Source organism: Hylobates moloch, unplaced genomic scaffold (genome assembly GCF_009828535.3).
Source record: "Hylobates moloch isolate HMO894 unplaced genomic scaffold, HMol_V3 SCAFFOLD_7, whole genome shotgun sequence".
Lineage (NCBI taxonomy): Eukaryota > Metazoa > Chordata > Mammalia > Primates > Hylobatidae > Hylobates > Hylobates moloch.
This window is the reverse complement of record NW_026652282.1, coordinates 75,603,211-75,612,637: the sequence shown is the minus strand read 5'-3', so window position 1 is coordinate 75,612,637 and position 9,427 is coordinate 75,603,211.

Here is a 9,427-nt window from a genome sequence, read left to right as displayed (position 1 = left end):
TAGCCAAGTGTGGTGGCACGTGTCTGTAGTTCCAGCTACTCGGGAGGCTGAAGTGGGAGAATCACCTGAGCGCAGGAGGTTTACGCTGCAGTGAGCCGAGATTGCACCACTGCACACCAGCCTGGGTGACAGAGACTCTGTCTCAAAAAATATATTAATTAGTTAATTAAGTAAGTAAAATATTTCTCCAAGACCAAAACAAAAATTTGTTCCTATTAGAAGAATACAATCTTCATCTTTTTCTTTTTCAAATTGGGACCTAAATTTAAGTTCTATTAAGTCTATTTTAGTTTTATATTTATATGTACTATGTATGTGTATTACATACGTGTACATAATATACATATACATATATACATATACATACGTGTATATGTATATAATGTGTATAATATATAATACATAACATGTATATGTATATACAATGTATGTAATGTTATGTTTATTACATATTATACATGTAATATGTAAACATATGGAATGTGTAATATAATGAATATAATACACATAAATATATACATATATAATGTAATATGTATTATATATATTATCAGTATTAGATACATCTGTACAGAAATCAAACTTATATAAATATCTTTCTGGACTGTTAGGTTTCTTTGGGCAAGGGGAAACCTCATGTAGAATATATGCAACTATTTGATATTTCTGTCAGAGATGAGAGAAGGTGTTAAAACTTGGAGGCATGAATATGTGAAACCTTCAGAAATGATAACTTGTACAAGGACTAATCCTAGGCATTACCAGGGAGAGGCACACTAATAAATATGTAGCTTGATGAAACTGAGGAAATGTCCGAGAGAATCCATAGTTTTGATCTTTTGTATCCTACCACCTCTTTCTCTTTTCCTGTTAGGCTTTTGATCTTTTCAGCACTAGCACCCTCTCCCTGTCTCAATCTCTTTTTCCCAACACTCAACTACTTTGTATAGCTTTAGCTACACAAACTACACTTCTCTCAATGTGAAAAATATATTTTCAGAATAGCAGCTTATGTGGTTAAATAAACTTTACTCTCCACACAGTGTATATCGACATTGTGATGAGTAGAGTGAACACTGCTCAGGGAATGAGAGAGTTCAGGTGATTTGACTAAGTATACCACAGACTAATATTGCTAAGAAAGGCATAAAAATGCATTATAAGGGAACATGATCAGAAAACTGTTTTCCTGAGTAAAAAGAGTCACCTTATCCAGAAAGTATGTAGACTGAGACTTTTTCTCTTATTGGATTAACAGAAATTATATAAGAGTCAAGGTGCATGCCCCTATGTGAAGATGAGATGAGAGGATGAGAAGGTCTGAACTACAGCATGTTTCTTTAATGTGTTAATAGGACAAGTCTCTATCTGTTAGTATATCCAAAGCTTCCCATGTCTATATGTGGTAGCCAATCTGGGGTTCTAACACATTCTACATGCCAGACTAACCTAAAAAAGGGTATGTTGCAAGTCTATTTTCTGAGTTGTCTCTTGGGATTTTGATTTCATATGAGAAGGGACATGGTATTTTTCTCCATGAAACAAAAAAAAATGGACCATGAAATTTGAAATTTCATACATAAGCACAGTGATATTTGAGGTAGAAATAGAGTTAAGGCATATATGGAATATTGTTATTGTACCTTTTGAGTTAGACTCATTTTAGATATAATTGTTTCTAAGAAATAAATCAGAGTAAAACATACTTTTGGCCTCTATCAGATTAAAAGGGAATAAGAGGGGTGCGTTTACGAATAAAAATCTTCCCAATGCCCTGATGGAAGCACTTCAGAAAAATATAAAACACCACACAAATATAAAAGAAACATTTGTTCACTAGAAATATGGTAATGTACTGTTCTTGCTATGTTTTTCATGTTATTGCATCCTTAGTCTTGTCTTCATATCTAGTCTTTCACTATATTACCCCTTTATAATGACCCTCTATTACCAAGGTATGTGCACTGAAGAAAATAGTCACCAACTTTAAGAATGTTAATAGCTGCTTTTGTTTTATCTGGGATGATTGAATATTCTCTATAGTTGTAACTGAGCAAAAGAAACATTACTTTCCTACTCATGATGGTGTTCATTTCCTTTACAAAAAGACGTGAAATAAGTCATGACTTTTTATAAAACATGTACCACGGAAATGTCTTATCCTAAAGCTGGTGTTAAGAATCTCCTGATATAAGATTGTCTAGGAAAGATATGAAAGAGAAACTAAACAAAACAAAACCCCAATTTCCCAGAATGTTTCCTACATATAACTTAGAAAGACTTTTTATGTCATAGTAAGAACAAAAGTAAAAAGGGCTAACTTAAGAACTCGGTGGTTTATTTTTATCCGTTCTATTTCTAGGAAGCAGGTAGCATATTTGCTTTCAATATATGTGCCAAGAAGTTCATTCCTTAAAATTTTATATATATATAGTCAGTTTTGAGTAGGGATATGTAGTTTCTGCATTTTCAGAGTAGCTCTGCCATGTTATAATTTGGACATACATATATGTACATTTGATATCCCATGGTTTCTCCATCTGTTCATGTTTTCCCCAAATTGATAACTTTGATTTTCAGCAGAGGGGCAGAGAGACACAATGATTTCTATTTGGGGTGAACATTTCATCTCAGTACTTCGGCGACAGGATTTATGTCTATACAAACACATCCAAACCATAGTCATCAATATAGATTTGTGATTATTCACCATAGAAAATGTTCCTCTATTGAAGACAAGAATGTTTTTTTTTTCTCGCCATATAGCATACTGGGAATATTTTTCTTTGAAGAAATCACACACTGAGATGCTTCTGGTGCTATACCGAAAGATATTTGCTGTGAGCCGAGATCACGCCACTGCACTCCAGCCTGGGCAACAGAGCGAGACTCCATCTCAAAAAAAAAAAAAAAAAAAAAAGGCCTAAAAGCAGTATGCGGTTCTCTCACCCCTTTGTATATGGACTATATCCAGATCAATAAATGGGTTAAATTTTTCCTTTGATACTTTTTGAGTATAACTCATGGACAAAAGGCGTAACAACAATCAAAATATCCAAAATAGATATTTAAAAATCTTTCTAGAATTAATGAAGAAAAGCAATGTAACAATTTTCTGGGAATAGTTTCCAGAAACTAATGTTTACAGGTTATATGACCGAGTCATTTATTTGAAGCATTTTAATTTTATAAGAATTAGGTAAGGTTGATGCTAAGATTTGAAAAGATATGGAAGGAAATGATACCATGCCGACTTGTTTCATTTTTAATAAAATCAGGTAGCATTTCTTCATTTTTGTCATATACTCTCTGGTATTAAAATTGTGTTCTTGGCCGGGCACGGTGGCTCACGCCTGTAATCCTAGCATTTTGGGAGAATGAGGCGGGCGGATCACTTGAGGTCAGGAGTTAGAGACCAGGTTGGCCAACATGATGTAATCCCAGTCTCTACTAAAAATACAAAAATTAGCCGGAAATTGCTTGAACCCGGGAGGCGGATGTTGCAGTAAGCCGAGATCGTGCCGCTGCACTACAGTCTGGGCAACAGAACGAGACTCCGTCTCAAAAAAAAAAAAAAAAAAAAGTGTTCTTGTCCTATCTCCACAGTTGCATTTCAATATCGTCAACTGCAGTTTGTTTTTGTTTTCGTCCTTGCAGCCGTGTCTTAACAAAAAAAAAGTCCTCAAAATAATTCCGGTAAATTGTGCAGATTTATGGAGGCATCAAATTGCATGCCATGATCAGGGAAGAGGGGGTAGCAGAAGAAATGACAAAAATGTGAGGTGCATGGCATGGTAGGAGATAGAATGAACAAGTAGAACTGGTTAAGATTGCAAAGTCCCTTGAAAAATATTGAGGCTTTATTCTATGTTCAATGAGGAAAGAGAAGCTTTTCTGTCAGGCTTCACTGGATCAGACCTGTGTTTTAGGAGTATTATGGGTACAGGGTAGAAAATTGATTGAACAAACGAAAGTAGAAAGTAAGGCAACCTGTTAGTAGTGGAACAGGTAACTGGTGATTGAGACTGGAAAAAGGAAATGGCAACGGGACAAATGTCAGGGGTTATTTTGGAGGTATTATCAACATAATTTAGCTGTTGGCTTGGATGTGACTGAGGAGAGGAAAGTGTTGCTGACTTTAGGATGCTTCCTGAAATGGGTTAAGTACATGCATGCCCATACCCGATACATACTTGGGAGGTGGTTTACTAGTGATATTCTCTCTCTCTCTAACACACAAACACACACACACACCCCTAATTATTATAGTAAACACTGAAGTTTTATATTTTGTCACTTTTATGTGCTTTTTTTCTTTTCTTTTTTTTTTTTTAAACCCTGATATTATATACTCACAAATTTTCTGCACTGGAAAAAGGAAAGTTGTTTGTTTTTTGTTTTTTTTTTATTAAACATACTTGCAGTTCAACTCCTTGGGCAGGGGGCTTTTTACAGTAATAGCAACTAGGGGAGAACCTTGGTCATCCTACATTTCTAGCCCCCTATACCCCATCCCTCACCATAACCATTGACCTTCTCCACATTGCCTTACTCACAGTAGGAGTTTGAGAAATATTTCATTTATCTTGTTTGAACTCATGGTAAACTCCACTATCGATAATGCTTTATCAAATACAGTGGTTCATAAAGGATACCACGTTACCAATATTCAAAAAATGTTAGTACAATAAAATGCACAAAACTAAAACTAGTAAATATGACTACTTCATTGCTTTGGGTTAATCGAAAAAGATCAATTACACCACAATGGTGGTGAACAGAAATGACAATATAAAAATTCTGGTTAATCCAGCACAGATAATGAGCTATACCATGAAGAATGTAGGATGTCATTGTGCTAAAAATATTTTAGGATCTTTGATGATGTTAATGAAACTAGTAGCCCCTGCTGACAACAAGCGCTTCAAAAAATATCAGAAGATATGTTATTGCAATGCAGAAACAACTTTATTCATAAGTATTTCACTTAATACAGATTACACACACTGTATGCACTGAAATTACATCAAATACAACCAGGTGTTAGTATCTACATGTATTCCAGTAGAAAGATGCTCTATAGTCATTCTAACATATTCATACAAAAACCTGTTCATTCTTTTTAAAATTACAGCTCCAAAGTAGAAAGCAAAAACAATATTTTAAAAGTGACTGTTATGAATCCTCTTGTATTTTAAATCTTCAAAATTTTAATGTTATACTGCTTTTCTTCAATGCTGTTCTTAGTACTAACTCTACTCAAAATCAGATATGATAATAAACTGTATAAATTGCCCAATCTGAAAATTGGATGTATCCTCACAATCATATTCCTATGATTTATGCTAGTCCAAAGTCCTCACTGAGCTGTTTACAAAAATGTTTGTTTATATATACATAGGTAGGCATGTATGCATGTATATAATTATGGTAAATCCATACCATAGCCATTTGATGAAGACATAAATTAAACCCATAAAGTTGAAGACACATGAAACAGCAAATCTGACATTGTACAGAAGACTAACAGAGAACTACTTATTTCTTTTTATTTTCATAGTTATTAAAATTAAGTAATGTAACTGCAAAATAAAGAGGATTGTTTTAATGGACTTTTACTTCAATATATTTTAGTTATAACAACTGGGCAGAAGTTGGCTATTATGGAATGCAAATTTGTCTTTATTTGTGTGTGTGTGTGTGTGCAAGAGAAGCAGAATCTGTACTAGTACTTGGATAACAAAAATCAATTTAATTTTTTATATGTACTTTAACATTACTGGATCTGTGATCATTTGGGAAACAGACAAATAATTTTTTTAAAAGAAAAAAATGAGGACATATACAGAATGTACTGGATATGACGAGGATTTTCTAAATGAAAGATTATATATGGGATGATATCAGGGACACTGGATGATTATAGTTTAGAAACGAGGCATAATGGTGTAAAAGGAGACAATAACATTGTAAATGTAGATGCAAAATCTTTTAACAAGCTTTCTTTAGTTTGAAGTTTATATTACTTTTTTCTGCTAGAAATTTGACAAACATAAATATGCACACATATCTGCAAACATATCTGTGCTTACACATACACTAACCCATTTTAATACCAACACATGAGAACTGCTTAAACATCAAATTAATACGACATTTCCTCTAGACACACAATTACGTATATTAACTTCTAGACATTTATCTTTCAGTTCAGACACCTAAAAAGATTATTCCCCCTCATTTCTTTAATTTGTGTGCATTTTGAAATAAATAAGTGTATGTCTTTATACACAACTAAAATGTATAAATGTAAAATTGAATTGCAGCACTGTGTGGAATTCTGTTGTTAACTGTTATCAATTATTCTAGATTCAGATAATGACAACTTTATATAGCATGTAAAACTCCTTTCTATCGAAAATGAAACTATTTACAATATCATTCTGTAGTACTAAATTCTGTGTCTTTATGTAGACAAATAATTCTGTCAGGTCAGCAAAATATCCCTATATGTAGTGAAAAATTCTATTTTGCCTCCAGATGTTTTGGTATCATGTAAACACAGCCATGATATCAATCTGGAAGATAACTCAGCAGTTTCTCTTGGATAATTAAATTTGTGTAAAAAAACGAATTATTTGGCCAGGTGCGCTGGCTCACGCCTGTAATCCCAGCACTTTGGGAGGCCGAGGCGGGTGGATCACCTGAGGTCAGGAGTTTGAGAACAGCCTGGCCAACATGGCGAAACCCTGTCTCTACTAAAAATACAAAAATTAGCCAGGTGTGGTGGCACAGGACTATAGTCCCTCAGGAGGCTACTCAGGAGGCTGAGACAGGAGAATCTCTTGAACCCAGGAGGCGGAGGTTGCAGTGAGCTGAGATCAGGCCACTGCACTCCAGCCTGGGAGACAGAGCAAGACTATGTCTTAAAAAACAAAACAAAACAAAAAAGTAATTATTTAATCTGAGCATCATAAATGACATGTATAATTTTCTGCAAAAAATACACTCAATTCATAGTTTTGAATAACAAGAGATAAAATAAATAAAAATAATAATAAAATATGGTCTCTCATTTTAGAGGTCACAAACTAGTTTTGAGAGTCCATGAAATTCCATTTTTGTGTATTTGTTCCATCCTTGAATATGAGACTATTTCTGTATTTACATGTCAAAAGAGCCAGTACATTTAAAAAAAATAATTTTAGTTACTTCAAGTTTGTGTCACTCAACAACTATTCAAGTTGAATGTTTGAATTACTGAAAATATTTCTGGATAACATAATAGTTGTTTATGATCAATTCTCTTTAGTTATACCATTGAAATGGTGCTCTGCATTGATTTTGTAATTAAGGTTAGAACTGATATATAATAAGTAAATACATTTTAAAGTTTATTTTATAGATTTCTGTAAATAACATTTTTCTTTAGAGTTCCATATTTGTTTTTACTTTTCACAATTACTGAATAGTCAAAGCGGTATTACTTAAACTTTTCTCTAACTGACTAATGAAAGTATTATTGTATCTAATGCTTCTTCCAAGTTTTAAGATAAGAAGAATGAAAATGTTTTTATTTATTTATTTAAAAATTTTTTTTTGAGATGGAATCTCACTCTGTCACCCAGGCTGGAGTGCAGTGGCGTAATCTAGGCTCACTGCAACCTCCCCCACAACCCCCGCCACTCAAGAGATTCTCCCATTTCAGCCTCACAAGTAGCTGAGACCACAGATATGCACCACCAAACCCGGCTAAGTTTTTGCATTTTTGATAGAGACAAGGTTTCACCATGTTGCCCAGGCTGGTCTGAAACTCCTGAGCTCAAGTGATCCACCTGCCTCGGCCTCCCAAAGAGCTGGGATTACAGGCATGAGTTACTGTGCCCGGCCACTGAAAACTTTTTTAAAAGCCAACTGTATTCAAAAGATAGTAACATTTTATGAAGTAAATCAATATATAATTGGTACATATAAGGTCCTAGGATAAGGGATAAAGTACAAATATTTCTAGAAAATATATTGGAATAGTTCATTTTCATTATCATGTCAATTTGACTACCTGAAATCTAATGAAATGTGATTTGTGATTTTTTTCACTTGACAAAAAAGTTTTATTATTAATTGGATATACTTGTGTGTGTATGGATAATTAAATATAATTAACTATTTCAAAAGGAACATTTAAAACAATTTCGGTTGAGAATATCTGGAATATAGGAAAATTAAAAGAGTTGGTTCTGAAAATTCTGGGAAATAATTATGTAACTAGAGTTGGTTCTGAAAATTCTGGGAAATAATTATGTAACTAGGTTGTTCTAAGGGAACTTTTGGAAAACATTTAGATGGTATTTTTTTTAAAGTATAAAAGCTTTTTCATCAAGACTTGATATTTTTACTCAGGGGAGTTTAGTCTCATGGTGGAGATATGTAACATGCCTCTGTATTACACTATCAACTAATCAAGCTATGTTATTACATAAATTTGTCCAATCATACATCTATAAAAATAAATAATATGTTTAATAAATAAATCAGTCTTCAATACATGTAAAAAGTCCTGGATGTATAGTTTATAAAACAATAAGCATAATTCTATAATTTTAAAATGCACCACTTCAAAAAGTTATATAGCCTTCAAACAGAATTACTGTTATAAGGAACTCACTGCTATAGCTTGAAATAAAAACAAATAATTTTAAAATTCTTCATCTAAAACCTTTATACAATTTTCTAGATTTTTCTACAACAAATGTGTATCACATGTACAATTAAAATAGAAACCTATGGCTACTCTAGAATTTTAAAAGTCTGCTCCTAATTCTAAATACATTAAACCAAAGATGTCATGTATGAACACCCACGATGTATGAAAAAATGCACTGTAGTTCTTTCTAAAAATACTAATTATATGCAAGAAATACAGCTTTGTATTATCACAGAACCTTTGAATATTCTAGGAAGCTAATTCATATTTAAAATAAACATAAACTAAGCTTCATAAAAGCCAAGAAAATACGTCTATTACACAAAAGCACCTACAAGAAGCATTTATGGAATGTGGCTTAGATTTATATAAGATTACTCAAGGTCTGCTTGTCCTGTAGCGCTTCTGTTACTGTTACACTCAGGCTGCACATCACACCTAGCTAGATACACAATTACAACATGGAATTCAACAGTGAGGAGTGCAGGTGACAAAACAGCAAAATGATGCAGTTAGTATTTCATGGTGAAATGACAAGGTTAGTAAATATTGATTGAATTTAAACTCAACTTCTAAAAATTATTCTACAGTATATAGATTTTTTTTTTTTTTTTCGAGACGGAGTCTAGCTCTGTCACCCAGGCTGGAGTGCAGTGGCGCGATCTCGGCTCACTGCAAGCTCTGCCTCCCAGGTTCACGCCATTCTCCTGCCTCAGCCTCCCG